Source organism: Pristiophorus japonicus, chromosome 4, assembly GCF_044704955.1.
Source record: "Pristiophorus japonicus isolate sPriJap1 chromosome 4, sPriJap1.hap1, whole genome shotgun sequence".
In the NCBI taxonomy this organism is placed as follows: domain Eukaryota; kingdom Metazoa; phylum Chordata; class Chondrichthyes; family Pristiophoridae; genus Pristiophorus; species Pristiophorus japonicus.
In genome coordinates this window covers 200,270,785-200,292,056 of record NC_091980.1, presented here as the reverse complement: position 1 = coordinate 200,292,056, position 21,272 = coordinate 200,270,785, and positions in this window count along the sequence as shown.

The window sequence follows — 21,272 nt, the reverse complement described above, 5'->3', positions numbered from 1 at the left end:
ATAATATGTCCCTGCAAATGGGCGAAGAACCTTCCATTTAATGTGTCGGGGGACTTTCACATCTAAGTGTTAACATTTTAACAGGAGAATTTCAAGGCAATGATCACAACCAAAGTGACAACATTTGAAAAGTAATTCATTGTGTGTGAAGTGCTTTGGAACATTCCAAGGACACAATGAAATGCTCAGTAAATGCATCTTTGTTCCTTTTTTTCACTCTTTCTTCTTTTCATTGTTCCTTTCACACTCTAATTACGCTATCTATCATTTTTGGCAAGTCTGGGGATGTTGACCTGTGTCCACGATGACTTGTGTCGGTTGATAGTTGATCGCAGTCAGATTGCCAGTACACAACACTATATTTTGTGTCCCACCATTGATCATGTTAATAATGCAGCCGTGAATTTTAACATTGGTGGAAATGTTATCACCAGAAGTGTCAATGCTGTGTTTTGCCTTTTGATTGTACTGGTAAATCTGTTAGTGATCAGTTTAGCTGTTCAAACACAAGTTTATTGACTTGGAATTCATCCATATGTGCTTCTTCTAGTGAAAAAAACTGGAAAGTGGCAAGAGAAATTATAACATGCAAACAATGATTCTGCAAGGCAAACAAAAATGTTTGAAATGGTTTGCTACTATATTTTTCCGCTGTAAGCACAACAATGACTGCTAGTGGTAAATGCTGAAATTTTGCTGGAAAATTGGAACTCAACATTTTCCTGCTCATAAATATGGCTTGAAGTATTGCATAGTGACTATGTTGGTAATCATTATCAGCCATGAATCAGAACTTGTGTCCGAAAAATATAAAGGTGCAGACTGACATTCTGGACACAAACGACCTATAAGAACTGTGCTCCAATGAAGGATCAATCCTCTCCCCCTTCACAACATGCTGATAGGCACACTCCACACAACTGGCATCATTGGCTGTAAAGAAGATGCGAGATATAATTACGGTGAAGTTACTAAAGTCAAGTGTTCAGACCAGAGGACTAGATACTAGGGTGATTCACTGATCGGACATTCTCACCAAAAAGTATTGCTTATATATGGCATTAAATCGCAGGACTGCAGCCTTGAATTTATTATTCATTAAAAAAAATATGAAAATATGAAGCTCCAGATGAACACCTGATTGTTCCTGAAGCCTGAACCTAGTTGGAGCATTGTTGGGAGGGCAAAGATAGAGGGCTCATAGTGGGAGAGGGAGGGGGAATTAAAAAGTTGAGCCAAAGGGACAACAGTGGTCACAACAACAACAACAACAACTTGTATTTATATAGTGCCTTTACCATAGTAAAACATCCCAAGGCTCTTCACAGGAGTATTATAAGATAAAAGACTTGACACCGAGCCACATAAGGGGAAATTAGGGCAGGTTGGTCAACGAGGTATGTTTTAAGGAGTGTCTTAAAGGAGGAAAGAAAGGCGGAGAGGTTTAGGCAGGGAATTCCAGAGCTTAGGACCTAGGCAACTGAAGGCAGGGCCACCAATGGTTGAGCCATTATAATCAGGAATGCTTAAAAGGGCAGAATTAGAGGAGTGCAGATATCTCGGGAGATTGTGGGACTGAAGGAGATTACAGAGGCAGGGGCGAGGCCATGGAGGGATTTGAAAACAAGGATGGGAATTTTGAAATCGAGGCGTTGCTTAACCAGGAGCCAATAGTCAGTGAGCATAGGGATGATGGGTAACACTTGCAGACAGATGAAAGGGAAGGAAAATCTGCATTTGATTTCCTAAATGTAGAGGAGACCACACCTAGCTGCAAATGCAATACACTAGTTTAGAGGAAGCGTATGTAAATTGTTCTCATGCATGGAAAGTGTTTGGCATCATGGGAATTGGTACGGAAGAATGAGTGTTACATCTGCTGTGATTTTGTAGGTAGGGGAGCTTAAAATAGGAGTGCTGGAACAGTGATCAAGCGCATCACACAGGGAGCGGTCCCTAGGAAAACAAAAAGGTGAGAGGAGAAGGTATTCTCTGTGGTAAGATCATGGCCCAGATTTTGCGGTCAGCAGTGAACAAATGTTTCTCGCCGTTTATTACATTTACATTTGCCTACAGTAACGTGTGGTAATTAGAAATCAGAAACAGTGCAGCACTCTCTACGGGGATCTGGGATCTGTGTGAACAGAGCAAGCACTGGTGTGCCTCTTGAACCAATCAGATTGAAGAATCCTTACTGAGACACGCAGAGTCTAAATCAGGAAGTGTAAGTTAGAATATTTAATTTAATGCCAAATCATACAGAAAGCAAAATAAAAAGAGGGAAGGAAAGATGGGATCAAGAGAGAGAGAGATAAAAGAGACAGAAAGAAAAATTTAAAAAAATAAGTTTTAAATAAAAATCACCAGCAATAATTAAAATCTGAAGGAATGAGACTCCATGCATTTTAAAAGTACATTTTCAGTGCCAGAGACGTTATTTAGCAGCAATTAAGACTTATCACACCAACAAATATTCATTTACACTGGAATGAACAAGCCCTAATTTTTTCTGATGTGTTTAGTGGGCATCTAGTGGGTAAGTACTGCAACCTCACACCGTTGCATGAATTTCAATGCTGAATCTCTCAGCGAGGAAATTAATGCAATAGTAAGGAAGGACATTAGCTTGGATAATGTGGAATTGGTATGGGTGGAGCTACGGAATATCAAAGGGCAGAAAACGCTAGTGGGAGTTATGTACAGATCATTAAACAGTAGTAGTGAGGTTGAGGACAGCATCAAACAAGAAATTAGGGATGCGTGCAATAAAGGTACAGCAGTTATCATGGGCGATTTTAATCTACATTTTGATTAGGCTAACCAAACTGGTAGCAATGTGGTGGAGCAGGATTTCCTGGAGTGTATTAGGGATGGATTTCTAGACCAATATGTCGAGGAACCAACTAGAGGGCTGGCCATCCTAGATTGGGTGATGTGTAATGAGAAAGGACTAATTAGCAATCTTGTTGTGTGAGGCCCCTTGGGGAAGAGTGCCCATAATATGGTAGAATTCTTTATTAAGATGGAGAGTGACAGTTAATTCAGAGACTAGGGTCCTGAACTTAAGGAAAGGTTACTTCGATGGTATAAGACGTGAATTGGCTAGAATAGACGGTGGATAGGCAATGGCAAACATTCAAAGATCACATGGATGAACTTCAACAATTGTACATCCCTGTCTGGAGTAAAAATAAAACGGGGAAGGTGGCTCAACTGTGGCTAACAAGGGAAATTAAGGATAATGTTAAATCCAAGGAAGAGTCATATAAATTGGTCAGAAAAAGCAGCAAACCTGAGGACTGGGAGAATTTTATAATTCAGCAGAGGAGGACAAAGGGTTTAATTAGGAAGGGGACAATAGCGTATGAGAGGAAGCTTGCTGCGAACATAAAATCTGACTGCAAACGTTTCTATAGATATGTGAAGAGAAAAAAATGAGTGAAAACAAATGTAGGTCCCTTGCAGTCAGTTTCAGGTGAATTTATAATGGGGAACAAAGAAATGGCGGACAAGTTAAACAAATACCTTGGTTCTGTCTTCACGAAGGAAGACACAAATAACCTTCCGGAAATACTAGGGGACCGAGGGTCTAGTGAGAAGGAGGAACTGAAGGAAATCCTTATTAGGCGGGAAATTGTGTTAGGGAAATTGATGGGATTGAAGGCAGATAAATCCCCGGGGCCAGATTGTCCGCATCCCAGAGTACTTAAGGAAGTAGCCCTAGAAATAGTGGATGCATTGGTGATCATTTTCCAACAGTCTATCGACTCTTGATCAGTTCCTATGTACTGGAGGGTAGCTAATATTTCACCACTTTTTAAGAAAGGAGGGAGAGAGAAAATGGGTAATTATAGACTGGTTAGCCTGACATCAGTAGTGGGGAAAATGTTGGAATCAATTATTAAAGATGAAATAGCAGCGCATTTGGAAAGCAGTGACGGGATCGGTCCAAGTCAGCATGGTTTTATGAAAGGGAAATCCTGCTTGACAAATCTTCTAGAATTTTTAGAGTATATAACTGGTAGAGTGGACGAGGGAGAAGCAGTGGATGTGGTGTATTTGGACTTTCAAAAGGCTTTTGACAAGGTCCCACATAAGAGATTGGTGTGCAAAATTAAAGCACATGGTATTGGGGGTACTGTACTGATGTAGATAGAGAACTAGTAGGCAGACAGGAAGCAGAGAGTCAGGATAAATGGGTCCTTTTCAGAATGGCAGGCAGTGACTAGTGGGGTGCTGCAGGGCTCAGTGCTGGGACCCCAGCTATTTACAATATACATTAATGATTTAAATGAAGGAAATTGAGTGTAATATCTCCAAATTTGCAGATGAGACTAAGCTGGGTGGCGGTGTGAGCTGTGAGGAGGACACTAAGAGGCTGCAGGGTGACTTGGACAGGTTAGGTGAGTGGGCAAACGCATGGCAGATGCAGTATAATGTGGATAAATGTGAGGTTATCCACTTTGGGGGCAAAAACACAAAGGCAGAATATTATCTGAATGGCGGCAGATTAGGAAAAGGGGAGGTGCAACGAGACCTGGTGTCATGGTACATCAGTCATTGAAAGTTGGCATGCAGGTACAGCAGGCGGTGAAGAAGGCAAATGGTATGTTGGCCTTCATAGCTAGAGGATTTGAGTATAGGAGTAGGGACATCTTACTGCAGTTGTACAGGCCCTTAGTGAGGCCTCACCTGGAATTTTATGTTCAGTTTTGGTCTCCTAATCTGAGGAAGGACGTTCTTGCTATTGAGGGAGTGCAGCGAAGGTCCACCAGACTGATTCCCGGGATGGCAGGACTGACATATGAGGAGAGACTGGATCGTCTGGGCCTGTATTCACTGGAGTTTAGAAGGATGAGAGAGGATCTCATTGAAACATATAAAATTCTAACGGGACTGGAGAGGTTAGATGCAGGAAGAATGTTCCTGATGTTGGGGAAGTCCAGAACCAGGGGACATTGTCTAAGGATAACGGTAAGCCATTTAGGACTGAGATGAGGAGAAACTTCTTCATTCAGAGAGTTGTTAACCTGTGGAATTCCCTACCGCAGAGATTTGTTGATGTCAGTTCATTGGATATATTCAAGAGGGAGTTAGATATGGCCCTTACGACTAAAAGGATCAAGGGGTTTGGAGAGAAAGCAGGAAAGGGGTACTGAGCTGAATGATCAACCATAAACTTATTGAATGGTGGTGCAGGCGCGAAGGGCCGAATAGCCTACTCCTGCACCTATTTTCTATGCTTCTATGTTTCTATGCTTCTGGAGGAACAGGACAATTCGGACAGCAACTTCCTGATTTCCAGGTTTAACTGCGCACAAGTGAACGCTGGAAGTTGTTGTCCATTTTACTCTTTAATAACGGGGAGCGCTGATAGCCTCACTGTTCTTATTAATACAAAATCCCGCCCTTTAGTATTTTCACTAATTTAGCTAGTTGCACATTTTTTTATTCTATTAATGTTTTTCTATTGTCACACTGAAATTATCTATTATATCATGTAACAATTTCTATTAAGCAGTTTGCAGATCATTCAATCTCTAAACTTCCCCTCTGGTACTGTGGAATATCTGTTGTTTCTTCTTCCTTCTTTTCCCCTCCTCTACTATTGGATTATCTTTCAGTTTTCATATCCCATGAAGAATTACACCAGAAACGTTAACTCATATTTCTCTTTACAGTGGCTGATTGACCTGTTGATTGTTTCCAGCATTTTCTGTTTCTGTTTCATATTTTCAGTACTTGCTGCATTTTTTTTCACTTCTTATTTGCGCTGTTTAATTAAAATTACAAGCTTGACATCAGCAGAAGTTGATTCACATAATGAAATGGTACATACAACTTATATAAATACCCTCTTACTGGCCTCTTTGCCATCCCTCATTGGTGGCCATACCTTCAACTACCTAGGCCCTAAGCTCCGGAATTCCCTCCCAAAACCTCTCCACCTCTCTTTCCTTCTTTAATAAGAACATAAAAAATAAGAGCAAATATAGACCATACGACACCTCGAACCTGCTCTATCATTCAATAAGATCATGGCTGAACTTTTGCATCAACTCCACTTTCTGGTCCTATCCCTTGATTTCCTAAGTGCCCAAGAATCTATCGATCTCAGTCTTGAATATATTCAATGACTGAGCATCCACAGCCCTCTGTGGTAGAAAATTCCAAAGATTCACAACCATCTGAGTGAAGAAATTTCTCCTCATCACAGTCCTAAATGGCCGACTCTTTATTCTGAGACAATGGGCTAGAACCTCCACTTTTTTTGCATGCTTAACGCCCACTTAACGTCCATTTTACCGCTCAAATGACGTATGACGCCAATATGTCGCCCATTTTGGCACAAAATGGAAACTGACGGGCATTTTTAGGAAATTTAACGTCAAGCGCTACTTTCCCCATGTGCTTAACGCTGGGAAAAAATATTACCACCCGCCCTCTTTTTTAGGGTGAAATCAGCAGAATGTGTGAAATCAACGCCCATAATATCGCCCAGCGTTAGTTTCCGCACGGAATTAATGCCGAGATTCAGTATTAACGCCCAGCGACTGTTTTTTATCGTAAAGAGCATATTTACCCAAACTAACAGCCATGAGATTGCCCACAATATCGCTCGCCCAAAATACCGCCCACAAAAAGTGGGACTAACCGGAACGAACGCCAGCGGTGTGGCTGGCATTTGTTAAATCCCACTCTTACGTGAGGAGCTGATATCTGAAAGATTTGCCTGAAAGAGTGCTGATGTGAGTGACAACGCTGACACACTACTGTGTGTGTGCAACTCAGACATCAATGGTGCCATCACTTTGGTGCCAGTTAAAGTTTATGTTGATTGATGTTAAGTTGTATTTAACCCTTTCATGTTAAGGAATCACCAGTGTGTAACAGTCCAGCTATCTGAGACAATGCGCAACAAGGTTATGTTCAATAACAAAAACTTAATACCAACATTGGTCTGAAATCATAAGTATCACAGCCAATAACACCCAACCCCTGCCCACACCCCACTTTTTGCACCATTGACATAAATCACATGCTCAACATGTCCAGCAACACAGACTACAAAGGCAAAGCAGGAGCGTGCTCCCCAGCCCCCATACATTGCAACAAATTGCATACACCCAGATGGACATATAACACAGCCATCACCTGCAGACATGCACCTCACTTTCCTTCCCTCCTTCCCTTATTCTCCCCACCTCTACCCCTTGCCCTCCTTGTTCCACGGCGCCTGGCCAAGGAGCTCCTCAGGCGGTGCCTCATTGGGGGGGATGAAGGCAGATGCGGTGGTTGCACGGATATGGGAGCGGGGGGTGCCGAGGTGCAACATTCTCTGATGCAGAAGCAGGATCTTGGTCCTTGCTCTCATCTGTCGTTCGCAGTGGTGGTGCGGAACCTAGGGGTGGATTGCTACGCTCGGGGACCACTGGAAGGCCTGTGGCAGCAATGTTCCTGGCTATCGCATCCAGGGCCTCCGCCATGCGCAGAATGTTCTTGGTCATGGTGGCCAGCTGTCGGGATATGCCCCCCAATGCTTCGAGGAGCTGGTCACCAATGTCTACAGTCCTCCTGGACAATTGTACCATCTCTCCGCTCTCATGTTGTGCTCGTGGAACAGACCTGCCACGTCCACGAGGCCTCCGCGGAGTCGGCGCCTTCCTGGGGTAAATGGGGTGTCCTGTGGCGAGGTGCTTGGGGCCAGTACCTCCAGAGTGGAGGCGGGAATGACCGGAGGACCACTGGATGGTCTTGGGGTGGAATGGCTTCTGGAACGTGGTGATGCAGGTTCTTCAAAGTCCACACTCTCATCCATGGAGAACAGATCCAGTGGATTGACGGGTGAGAATCGGAGCTCCTCAGCACCAGATGTAGTAGGATTGTCCGCCAACTCCTGCCCCGTGCCCCACCTTCTGGCCTCTGTGGCCTTGCCTGGGTCCGTGCTGCTGGCTGAGCTGCAAAACACAAACGAGGCTATTCGAGGAGAAGGGGGTGCTAGGGTGACAAGGTGAGTCCAGCGCTACACACAGCATATGAACGACAAAAGCACCACCGCTCTCAATATCATCACAGACATCACATTTCATGACCATCAACACATTGTGCATTGCAATGATTTTCATTAGGCCAGCATTATTTCTATGACAATTTTAGAAATCATCTATCATACATGATTGTTCGGATATGAGTGGATGTGGCATCTATAGACTTTACATGACAGAATGGTGTAAGCTTTACTCATGTGACATCACTTCAGGGTCTGCAAATGCGTCCGTGGCTGTCAGGGTGTGCTTCCCCATGAGTGTGAGCACTCACTCCTCCATGTCAGTGAGGTCGCTGGGGACTGATGGCCCCCCCAGCCATTAGCCTCTGCACGGACCTCATCGTCGATAGCTTCTTCTGTAAAAGGTGACAGGACGACATGGCATGAGATTATTGCATGATATCATTGCTAGGTACTGTCACAGAGACTGATACAATACATAACCGACAGATGTAATCATGATTATTATGATAATTATCATTCTGTACCTAAAGACTTACACTGTGACCGCAGGCTTTGAGTAAAACATTCCCGGTAAAAGTGAAAGACCTCACATCTGCTGATAATCACTCATGACCGTTACAAATCAAATTATATAAATACATAAGTACATATAAATCAATGTAATACTTACTCTTGCGGACCCCACAAGGTCCTTCCATCGTTTGCGTCATTGGTTGCCTTCATACACCTTGTTGGTCGCCGACGAGATCACCTCTACTATCTCGGTCCATATCTTCTGACATGCATTTGGGATGGGTTTCCCATGCCCTCCCTGTGTCAAATCACCACCTGCAGGAGGGAGGCATTTGCTTTGTCCGAGAACCTCCTGGCTCTTTTGCGTCGTCCAATGTGCTCCTCTCCCAGCTCACTCCTCTCTCCAGCATCAGTCTCCACAGCGTGCTGTGATGCCTCCTCCTCTCTTTGCATTATAGGCCAAATTCGGTCAAATATGTGGCTGGTAATACCTACTTTTTGTTTACCTACTTGTTGTGAAGTTCTAAAGTCTCCCTCCTTCCTCCCATTAGCAGCCATACCACATCTAGCCACGCCTTCAGTCCCTCTGAGCTCCCTCTCTGTCTCTTCTTCTGCGCATGTCATGGTGACCTTTGACCTCCGGAATCGTGGGAATCGAGCGTTGCCATGTCATTGCTAAGAACGGCCACACTTTAGGGCAGAAGGTCAAAAAAATGTAACCCCAGCACCCATTTTATGTCGCTTGCGGTAAGGCCCATTTTCAAAAGTGGAGACTTGATGGTTTGAGAATGGGCGAGAAGCTGGTGATCTGAAAATCCTTTTTTAACGCCAACGCCAGAAATATCGCCCATTTTTGGGTGATAACCACAAAAGTGGAGGTTCTAGTCTATAGACCCCTAATTCTAGCTTCTCCAGCCAGGGGGAACAGCCCCACAGCATCTACCCTATCAAGCCTTCTAAGAATGTTATCCTTTTCAATGACATCACCTCTCATTCTTCTAAACTCCAGAGAATAAAATGTTGGCCCGTTCTACTCAATTTCTCCTCATAGGACAGCCCTCGCATCCCAGGAATCAATCTGAGGCAAGTATATCCTTCCTTAGGGAAGGAGACCATAACTCTACACTGTGCACTGCAGTCTCACTAAAGCCCTATATAATTGCAGCAAGACTTCCTTACTCTTATACTTCAACCCCCTTGCAGTAAAGGCTAACATACCATTGCCTTCCTAATTGCTTGCATGTTAACTTTCTGTGATTCTTATACAAAGACACCCAAATCCCTCTGAATAACATTTCCTTGTCTCTCACCTTTTAAAAAATATTCTGCCTTTCCATTCTTCCTACCAAAGTTGATAATTTCACACCTCTCCATATTATACTCAATCTTCCAACATCTTGCCCAACCACTTAACCTGTCTGTATCCCTTTGCAGCCTCTATGCGTCCTCCTGGCAGCTTACTTTTCCACCTAACTTTGTATCGTCAGCAAACTTTGTTATACTACACTCGGTCCCATCATCTAAGTCATTGATATAGATTGTAAATAGCTGAGGTCCAAGCAGTGATTTGTGCGGCACTGCATTAGTTACACCCTGCCATTCTGAAAATGACCAGTTTATTGTTACTTTCTGTTTCCTGCCCTTTAACCAATCCTCAATACAAGCTAATATATTATCTCCAATCCCATTAGCCCTAATCTTGTGTAACAAACTCTTGTGTGGCACTTTATCGAATGCCTTCTGAAAATCCAAATATGCTACATCCACTAGTTCCCACTTATCAACCCTGCGAGTTACACCCAATAAAAAACTTCAATAGATTTGTCAAACACGATTTCCCTTTCATAAAACCGTGTTGACTCTGCCTAATCATATTGTGATTTTCCAAGTGCCATGTTACCATGTCCTTAATAATAGATTCTTGCATTTTCCCAACTACTGATGTTAGGCTTGTTCCCTGTTTTCACTTTTTCTCCTTTCTTGAAGAGCGGGGTTACATTTGCTACCTTCCAATCCACAGTGACCACTCTAGAATCTAGGGATTTCTGCAAGATCAAAACCAATGCATCCACTATCTCTGCAGGCATCTCTTTTAAAACCCTAAGATATAGGCCATCGTCATGGAGATTTGTCAGCTTTTAGTCCCATTCATTTCTGCAGTACCTTTTTTTTAACTAATATTAATTGTTTTAAGTTCCTTATTCACATTAGACCCTTGGTTCATCACCATTTCTAGCATGTTATTTGTATCTTCTATGTGAAGACAGATACAAAATATTTGTTTTAATGTCTCTGCCATTTCCTTATTCCCTATTATAATTTCTCCTGTCTCTGCCTCTAAGGGACATACATTTACTTTCGCTGATCTGTTCCTTTTTACATATTTGTAAAAATTTGTTTTTATATTTCTTTCTACTTTACTCCCATATTCTATTTTCTCCCTCTTTAACAATTTTTTGGTCACCCTTTGCTAATTCTTAAAACCCTCCCAATCCTCAACTTCTCTAGTTAGCCATGATTGTACCACTTTTTCAGTGGAGCTTTTATTCCTCAACGGACAGTATTTCATTGAGAATTATGAATTATTTTATTAAAGGTTTGCCATTGCTCATCTCGCATCATATCTTTTAAGCTAATTTTTCAATTTTCCTTAGCCAATTCACCCCTTATATATCTGTAATTGTCTTTTTTTAAAGTTAAGACCCTAGTTTTGGATTTAACACATCACTCTCAAACTCAATATGAAATTCTATCGTATTATGATCACTCTTTTCCAGAGGATCTTTTACTATAAGTTTACTAATTAACCCTGTCTTATTACAAAAACTAGATCTAAAATAGCCTCTTCCTTAGTTGGTTCCTCGACATATTGTTATAGTTCCTTTCTGCCTATCTCTTTGATCAAGCATTTGGTCACATGTCCTAATATCTCTTTATGTGGATTGGTGTCAAACTTTGTCTGATAATGCTCCTGGGACATTTTACTACATTAAAGGTTCAATATCAATGCAATTTGCTGTTATTGTTGTATAGATGCATGGACCACACAAATTGCAGTATGCAGCACTAGAGAAAAAGTACTAGGAAAACTAATGGGACTAAAGGTAGACAAGTCCCCTGGTCCTGACGGCCTGCATCTTAGGATCTTAAAAGAAGTAGCTGCAGAGATAGTGGATGCATTGGTTGTAATTTACTAAATTCTGGATTCTGGAGAGGTCCCAGCGATTGGAAAACTGCAAATGTAATGCCCCTATTTAAGAAAGGAGGGAGACAGAAATCAGGAAACTATAGACCAGTTAGCCTAACATCTGTCGTTGGGAAAATGCTGGTGTCCATTATTAAAGAAGTAGTAGCAGGACATTTAGAAAATCATAATATAGTCAGCATGGTTTTATGAAAGGGAAATCATGTTTGACAAGTTTGCTGGAATTCTTTCAGGATGTAATGAGCAGGGTGGATAAAGAGGAATCAGTAGATGTCATGTATTTGGATTTCCAGAAGGCATTCAGTATTGTGCCACATAAAAGGTTATTGCACAAGATAAGAGTTCACTTGGTTGGGGTAATATATTAGCATGGATCATCATGATAGGCGGTCCCTCGAACGAGGATGACTTGCTTCCACGAGTTCACAGATGTTTCAATGAAGGACCTGATGTTCCAGTCCTGAACTCCAATTGAGGGGGTGGAAGATGCCTGTGCGCGAATTTTTTTTTAACATGTGGTGACCGTTGCACATCAGCCATCACAAGGGCTTGACAGAGCTAGGCCTTTATCCAGTAGCAAGGGTTAACCAAGATGACTGGAGACCTGCTCTGCTGCATGGACCTAGTGCGCACACATATCGCAGTGTGGGCTGGCCCGTGCTGTCCCTGGGCCCGCGGCTCTTCTGGGCCCTGTACCCTAATCTGTCGCACCTCTGCCACGACCTCTTGGCGCTCCTCTGCCATAAACATTCACCACATCTCGCCACTCATCCGTCCCAAATCTTCCGACTCCTCTGTACCTGTACCCTGCCGATGTACCTGCCCATGCAACAAAACAGCGACCAGCGTTTTGATGACGTCACCCAGTCGCCCATCTCAAAATCATCGCATGGATAGAGGATTGGCTAACGATCAGAAAACAGAGAGCGGGGATAAATGGGTTATTTTCAGGTTGGCAAATGGTAACTAGTGGGGTGCCACAGGGATCAGTGCTGGGGCCTCAACTATTTATAATAAGAATATAAGAACAGAAGAAATAGGAACAAGAGTAGGCCATATGGCCCCTCAAGCTAGCTCTGCCATTCAATAAGATCATGGCTGATCTGACATTGGATTCAGCTCCACTTCCCCACCCACTCTCCATAATTCATTATCCCTATCATTTAAGAAATTGTCTATTTCAGTCTTAAATTTATTCAATGTCCCAGCTTTCACAGCTCTCTGAGGCAGCGAATTCCACAGAATTCTAAGATCATGCCCTCTAGTCTCCCCCATCAGTGGAAACATCCTCCCTGCATCCACCTTGTCAAGTCCCCTCATAATCTTATACGTTTCGATACGGTCACCTCTCATTCTTCTGAATTCCAATGAGTAGATGCCCAACCTACTCAACCTTTCCTCATAAGTCAACCCCGTCATCCCCAGAATCAACCTAGTGAACCTTCTCTGAACTGCCTCCAAAGCAAGTATATCCTTTCGTAAAGATGGAAACCAAAACTGCACGCGGTATTCCAGGTGTGGCCTCACCAATACCTTATATAGCTGTAGCAAGACTTCCTTGCTTTTATACTCCATCCTCTTTGCAATAAAGGGCAAGATACCATTGGCCTTCCTGATCACTTGCTGTACCTGCATACCATCCTTTTGTGTTTCATACACAAGTACCCCCAGGTCCTGCCCTACTGCAGCACTTTGCAATCTTTCTCCATTTAAATAATACTAAAAATGTGTTGTAATTTAAATAAATTCAATAAAGCTATTTTTCCATATTTAAATGAATTGATTTATGCATTTCTCTTAAACATACATCATTGACCCTGTCAGTAGAATAAGCATGTCCACATTCTTATTGTTTTATGTGTCACATGCTGCTGTCCAATGCAGCAGCTACCAAGATTTCACTGCACATCTGTAGCTGAGCTACTGTGCATTCTTCTGAAATTTGTCACATAATCCAAAAGACAGATTGTGAACTCCTCTTTCTTTCCACCTTTTAACATGTCTTTAGACCACAAAAATTATGGTAACTATTGTGCGTAAACCGTCATTTCTACTGGCTAATTAGACTAGAAGGGATTAAAGTATAATATTGAAAAAATGAATTATTCCATTTGATTTTCTTTTTTTTTCTTTAAATTACCCTGATGTTATTTTTGAAGATTAACTTAACTTCAATCCAGGCTGAGCAAACTCAGTGCAAAGGTTTGATGTAGGGAATCACCTGGAACCAAATTCAGACACTCTGAGTTTAGGTTTCCTTTAGGATCAACTGAAGTCCTAGCATCTTGTCATCATCATCAGCATCATCATAGGCAGTCCCTCGAATCGAGGATGACTTGCTTCCATGTCAAAAAGTTCACAGGTATTTCAATGAAGGACCTAAAATTCCAGGTCTGAACTAAATCTTGAAGGTGGATGATGCCTGTGCGTGGATTTTTTTAATGTGTGGTGACCGTTGCACATCAGCCACCACACAGGCTTGACAGAGCTAGGTCTTGGCCCAGTAGCAAGGATTAACCAGGACGACTGGAGACCAACTCTGCAGCACGGACCTAGTGCGCACACATCTTGTAGCAAAGGGCTGTCTCCAGTGTGGTCTGCTGAACATAGTTGAGACAGGAAATGGAGGATAGGGGAATAGTAGCAAGAAGGTACGGGCTAAGGAAGTTCACTGTGCTATTGGTTTAGACACCAAGGTAGTGGAAGAGGTTATTTATCCTCTCTAGGGTGACTCCTACCTTCACGTTGATGTTTCTATCTTTGCCATGGATGAAGCTATCTATCTGAAACCAGATTGACTCATCCTTTGGAGCATGTCTAAATGGGTCCCTGTATCTCTTCCCCACTGGACTAGATGGTGGTCTTTGTTGTTCCTAGATTTTATCTGAGCTACTCCCTCTCCCTGCATTCTCATGGATTCACAACAATGCATAAATGCATTCTTGAGTCACTCTCCAGTGTCGTTGTCTCCTGTTAGCAATTTGCTTCTAAACTGACCCATCCCCGATGTATTGATCTACTTTCTGTTGGCTTTTTCTGCCCGGGAAACAACATTAATGCTCTTGTTAAATTCTTCCTTTGTCTTTCAATGCTTCATGGGGTTGTGCATGTAGCATGTGGCCTTTGTGTTTAGGTTCTTTTTCCTCCTGGGACAGAAGATTTGACATCAGAAAGATGAGATAACGTCACGTGTAGGTTACGCTCGTGTCCTGCTATGTTTGATCCTACTGTTTATATTGTTTTGAACCAGCTGGCACAGGCAATTAAAAAAAATTGATGACTCTATGCTGTTATTCTCCGAGATGCAACTGAATGATAGTTGTCGTCTCATAAAGGGTCAACCTGTTTACTTCTCTGTGCCATTATGGACATGCAGCATAAAAACATTGATCAGAATGAATATGTGCTGTATTTGCATAACCCCAGTGGTCTATGAGGATCAGTAGCAAAAAATTGGTACGTGACTTCAATTAGTACAACATTAAGACCTTTAAAGGATGAATTCAGAACAGTAATCTGGTCAGCACTTTCTGGCTTCACTATGTTTCCTTAATCATTGACGTGCATATTTTAATCTGTATATATGAAGGAATGGGTGGAGATCCAAGTACTATGTTGAACTGCATGCATATGCTTTTAGAAACATTCTGTGGATACAGACCTGAATTGCCTTTAGGTGCATTATAGATGGCCAGCCTTGATACTAACATCCCCTCAGGGCCTACAGCAGAGAAACCTCGGCAGTTAATTGTTCAGATGGGTTTAAGATCTGCATTCTAGAGTATTATCTCCAGTGGTGTTTTGTGTTCGCCTGTTAGCAATTATTTTCTTAATTGATCTCAAGATGCATTGAACTACTTTCAGTCAACTTTGTCCACCTTTTACACTCTATAAATACCTTTAATTTTCCTGTTGGTTTCTGTCTCTGTCTTTTTATAATTCATGGGAACAGTCATATTGTATGTGAGCTTTGTGTCTGGTGCCTGCACAATCAGAAACTCTATACCTTGCACTCTCTGATGATGCTTCCATTTGCTTCTACTTGTCTCTGCTGTGGTTCTTACCTCTCATTCAAGAGGAGCAATCACCTGAGATGTACAAATAAGATTTAGTTTTATTTGGATGAATATCAAGAAAAAACAGATACAATCACTAGTAACTGAATTAGTGGTAGTATGAGTAGACCAAAAGGAAAAATCACATTATTTCACATTGGTCAGTTTCACCTTTCGATTATCACTGCAACCCGTCATAGGAAAATTGCCCTCATGTGAATATAATGAAGTGTATTCGTTTGGATTAAGTGATAGCATAAGTGATTACATTGGTGAAATACAAATAGGACAAGGTGGCCAATTTCTTTCACCCACAGAGAGCCTGAGAGCACTGGCAGTGAAAATTTGATTCCCTTTCAGAAAACCCGGTTTTGAACCTCAGCATCTTTCAGCATATTAGCTCGATCTCAGCTGTACTACTATTTGTGATACCTCACAGAACAACCTGTGTTATGGGAGGGAAAGCATACAGCGGACCTCTCCTGCCACACTAAACAATGTTCTCTTTGGCAGATAGGAAAAGCCTGGAAGTTAAACACTTCTCCCCTTACTGAAGCATGAAGGTAGAGCAAAGAGCAACATTGTACCACCAATAAAAAATAGTCTCACTTATCAGAATTCAAGTAAATGTCATGCAGATAGATAGACATGTGTGGAAGTAATTTTCAGTAATCTGAAGAGAAACCAATATTATCAAATAAATCTGATGCTTCTTTATTATTGTTTTTTTATTGAGTGGATGCACATTTGGCACCACTTGTTGTGGTCATAAAAAGATTCAATTATTGAGTACCTTTTTGGGGGGCAGGAGTTACAGTAGCAATAGGGGGGGGAAATTGTAGATTTACTAATGACTGGGTGATCTCCCATGGCAATGCACACAGGGAATGAAGACCAAGTATACTCTTCAGGTGAAAGCAGGTTACAGAGGGGGTGGGGGGTGTAATTGGACCAGGAGCGCACTGTTGTGCCAATGCGATCCTGGGATCACATGGATTATGGTTCTTTTGCTTCCTGATTCTTAGCCTATAATCACTGTGAAATAAGTCAATTCCTTTTCAACAACTAATACTGCAGGAGTCGGTAGATTTTGATTATGTTGTCCAATTTAGCGAGCATTAAAATGTTATAAATTACATTTGGACATACCCATGAAATGTTTGTGCATATTTATGACAGCAGAATAGGGTCAGCGATAAGAAGCAAATATCAACAAAGTTGTCCAGCTAGTGAAAGGGTAATTGAAAATAAATGGGGACAAGAAAAATTTATAGCCACTTCAAGGTGCAATTGCAGATAAATATGAGGTATTACATTTGGGTAGGAAGGATAGGGATGTCACTTATTACTTGGAGGATGCGAGTCTAGGTAGGGTAGAGGAATAGAAGGATCTCGGAGTACAAATATACAAATCACTAAAAGTTGTGATACAGTTAAGCAAGGCCATAAAAAAGCAAACTAAGCACCACGGTTTATTTCTAGAGGGATAGAATTAAAAAGTAGGGGAGTTTTGCTCAACCTCTATCGAACCATGGTTACGCCACACTTAGAGTACTGTGTTCCTTCTTAGGCAGTCCCCCAGAGTCGAGGATGACTTGCTTCCACACTAAAATGAGTTCTAAGGTGACAGCTGAGACCAATGCGGGATCTATAGTCCCTGTCACAGGTGGGTCTCATGGTGGTTGGAGGGACGGTAGGTGGGTTGCTTGATTTGTCGTGCGCTCCTTCTGCTGTTTGTAATTGGCTTCCGCGTACTCCCGACGAAGAGACTCGAAGTGTTTGGCGTCTTCTTGGCTGCTTCTCCTCCACTTTGAGCAGTCTTGGGCCAGGAATTCCCAAGAGTCGGTGGGGATGTTACATTTTTTCAAGGAGGCTTTGAGGGTGTCCTTGAGGCATTTCCTCTGCCCACCTGGGACTCGCCTGCCATAACGTAGCTCAGAGTAGAGTGCTTGTTTCAGGAGTCTAGTATCGGGCATGTGGACAATGTGGCCCGTCCATCAGAGCTGATTGAGCGTGGTCAATGCCTTGATGTTGGCCTGAGAGAGAACATTGATGTAGGTGCGCCTATCATGTCAATGAATTTGAAGGATTTTGCGGAGGCATCTTTGGTGATACTTCTCCAGTACTTTGAGGTGCCTATTGTACATAGTCCATGTCTCTGAAGAATATAGGAGGGCGGGTATCACTGCTGCTCTGTAGGCCATGAGCTTGGTGCCAGGTTGGAGATCCTGGTCCTTGAACACTCTTTTCCTTAAGTGACCGAAGGCTGCACTGACACGCTGAAGGTGGTGTTGGACTTCGTCATCAATGTCTGTACTTGCTGATTGTAGGCTCCCAAGGTATGGGAAGTGGTCCACATTGTCCAAGGTATCTTCATGGATATTGATAATCGGGGAGCAGTGCTGTGTGGTGGGGATAGGATGGTAGAGAATCTTTGTCTTATGGATGTTTGATTTAAGGCCCAGGCTCTCATATGCTTCAGTGAAGGTGTCAACGTGGTTTGGAGTTCTGCCTCCGCACAAACGCAAGCGTCGTTTGCATACTGTAATTCAATGATAGAGATTGGAACAACCTTTGACCTGGACTGGAGGTGATGGAGGTTGAACAATTTCCTGCTTGTCCTGTAGATTAACTCCACTCCAGTGGGGAGCTTGTTAAAGGTGAGATGAAGCATTGCAGCGAAGAAGATTGAGAAGCGCGTTATTGCGATGATACAGTCTTTCTTGACCCCGGTCTGCACTTTTATTGGGTCTGGGGTGGATTGGTTGGTAAGAATCATGGCTTGCATGTCATCATGAAGCAGGCAGAGGATGGTGACAAATTTTTGAGGACAGCCGAATTTGAGAAGGACACTCCATAATCCTTCATGGTTCACATAGTCGAAGGCCTTTGTGAGGTCAAAGAAGACCATTTACAGAAGTTGATGCTGCTCCCTACATTTTCCTTGGATTTGTCACGCAATAAAACATAGAAACTTAGAAAATAGGTGCAGGAGCAGGCCATTCAGCCCTTCTAGCCTGCACCGCCATTCAATGAGTTCATGGCTGAACATGAAACTTCAGTACCCCCTTCCTGCTTTCTCGCCATACCCCTTGATTCCCCGAGTAGTAAGGACTTCATCTAAATCCCTTTTGAATATATTTAGTGAATTGGCCCCAACCACTTTCTGTGGCAGAGAATTCCACAGGTTCACCACTCTCTGGGTGAAGAAGTCTCTCCTCATCTCGGTCCTAAATGGCTTACCCCTTATCCTTAGACTGTGACCCCTGGTTCTGGACTTCCCCAACATTGGGAACATTCTTCCTGCATCTAACCTGTCTAAACCCGTCAGAATTTTAAACGTTTCTATGAGGTCCCCTCTTATTCTTCTGAACTGCAGTGAATACAAGCCCAGTTGATCCAGTCTTTCTTGATAGGTCAGTCCCACCATCCCGGGAATCAGTCTGGTGAATCTTCGCTGCACTCCCTCAATAGCAAGAATGTCCTTCCTCAAGTTAGGAGACCAAAATTGTACACAATACTCCAGGTGTGGCCTCACCAAGGCCCTGTACAACTGTAGCAACACCTCCCTGCCCCTGTACTCAAATCCCCTCGCTATGAAGGCCAACATGCCATTTGCTTTCTTAACCGCCTGCTGTACCTGCATGCCAACCTTCAATGACTGATGTACCATGACACCCAGGTCTCGTTGCACCTTCCCTTTTCCTAATCTGTCACCATTCAGATAATAGTGTCTGAAGATCATGTCCGTTGTGCCCAAGGTCAAGTACCGCGTTACAGTTCTGGTCACCATATTATAAAGAGGAAATAGAGGTACTGGAGAGGTTGCAGGGAATGATACCAGAAATGCGAGGGTATAAATATCAGGAAAGGATGAACAGGCTGGGTCTCTTTTCTCTTGAAAGCAAGCTGAAGGGTGACCTAATAGAGTTCTTTAAAATTATGAAAGGTATTGATAGAGTGGATACAGAGAGAATGTTTCCACTTGTGAGGAAGAGCATAACTAGAGGCCATCCAATAGGGAATTCAGAAGAAACTTCTCACCAAAGAGTGGTGAGAATGTGGAACTCGCTACCACAGGGAGTGGTTGAAGCAAATAGTACAGAGGCATTTAAGGGGAGGCTAGACAAGCATATGAGGGAGGAGGTTATGGTAATAGAATTAGATGAGGAAAGACGGGTGGAGGCTCGGGTGGAGAATAAACGCCAGCATGGACTGGTTGAGTAGAATGGCTTGTTTCTGTGCCGTATATCCTATGTAATCCTATGTAAGAGAAACATAACCAATCGCAAGAACTTAAATATTATGGTATATGACGTTTTCCTGAAGAATAGCTTTCCTGTTTACCTTTTGTTTGAACTGGTTTACGCTCACAATCCCTTTAAAAGGTTCCAAAGCTAGTGGCACAACATAAGCCAGTGCTTAAGCTTTCCATGTTTAATTCTTTTAACAACAGGAATTCGGGTGTAATTTTACAATTATTTACTACCTCGAAATGGGCTCGATTATCATTTGGTCTCCACTAAAGATCACTGAAACTGGGACAATGCATTGGAAAGACATCATTAACAATTGTATTCCACATTTAAATAAGTTTTGCGTACCTTTTTAATCGATGTCTATTACTAGCGAAAAAGTAAAAACGTAGGTGACCCAATAAACAATATTCTTGCTATTTCTGGCATTTTACAAGTCAAAATTAAACGGAATATATTCTGCAAAAAAAATGAAGACAGCGTCGAATGACTGTCTGATTTCCTGCTCTAATTAAACTGGGCTCTGAGGAAGGGGCACACTCCAAACGTTAACCTGTATTTTGCTTTCAGCGGCTGAGGGTCCTGCTGTGGATTTCCAATATTTCCTGTTCTTTTATAATGCAAGATTTCCAGAACTTGCAGCCCTTTTATCTCTCTTTTACATCACAGTCTGTTCTAAAAAAAAATCTTTTCTGGCCCCCTTATGCTGTGCAACAAGCTTCCTGCACCTGCTTGCACAGCTATATAAGGTATTGGTGAGGCCACACCTGGAATACTGCGTGCAGTTTTGGTTTCCATATTTATGAAAGGATATACTTGCTTTGCAGGCAGTTCAGAGAAGGTTGATTCTGGGGATGAGGGGATTGACTTATGAGGAAAGGTTGAGTAGGTTGGGCCTCTACTCATTGGAATTCAGAAGAATGAGAGGTGATCTTATCGAAACGTATAAGATTATGAGGGGGCTTGACAGGGTGAATGCAAAGAGAATGTTTCCACTGATGGGGGAGACTAAAACTAGAGGGCATGATCTTAGAATAAGAGGCCGCCCATTTAATACTGAGATGAGGAGGAATTTCTTCTCTCAGAGGGTTGTAAATCTGTGGAATTCGCTGCCTCAGAGAGCTGTGGAAGCTGGGGCATTGAATAAATTTAAGACAGAAATAAACAGTTTCTTAAACAATAAGGGATAAGGGGTTATGGGGAGTGGGCGGGGAAGTGGAGCTGAGTCCATG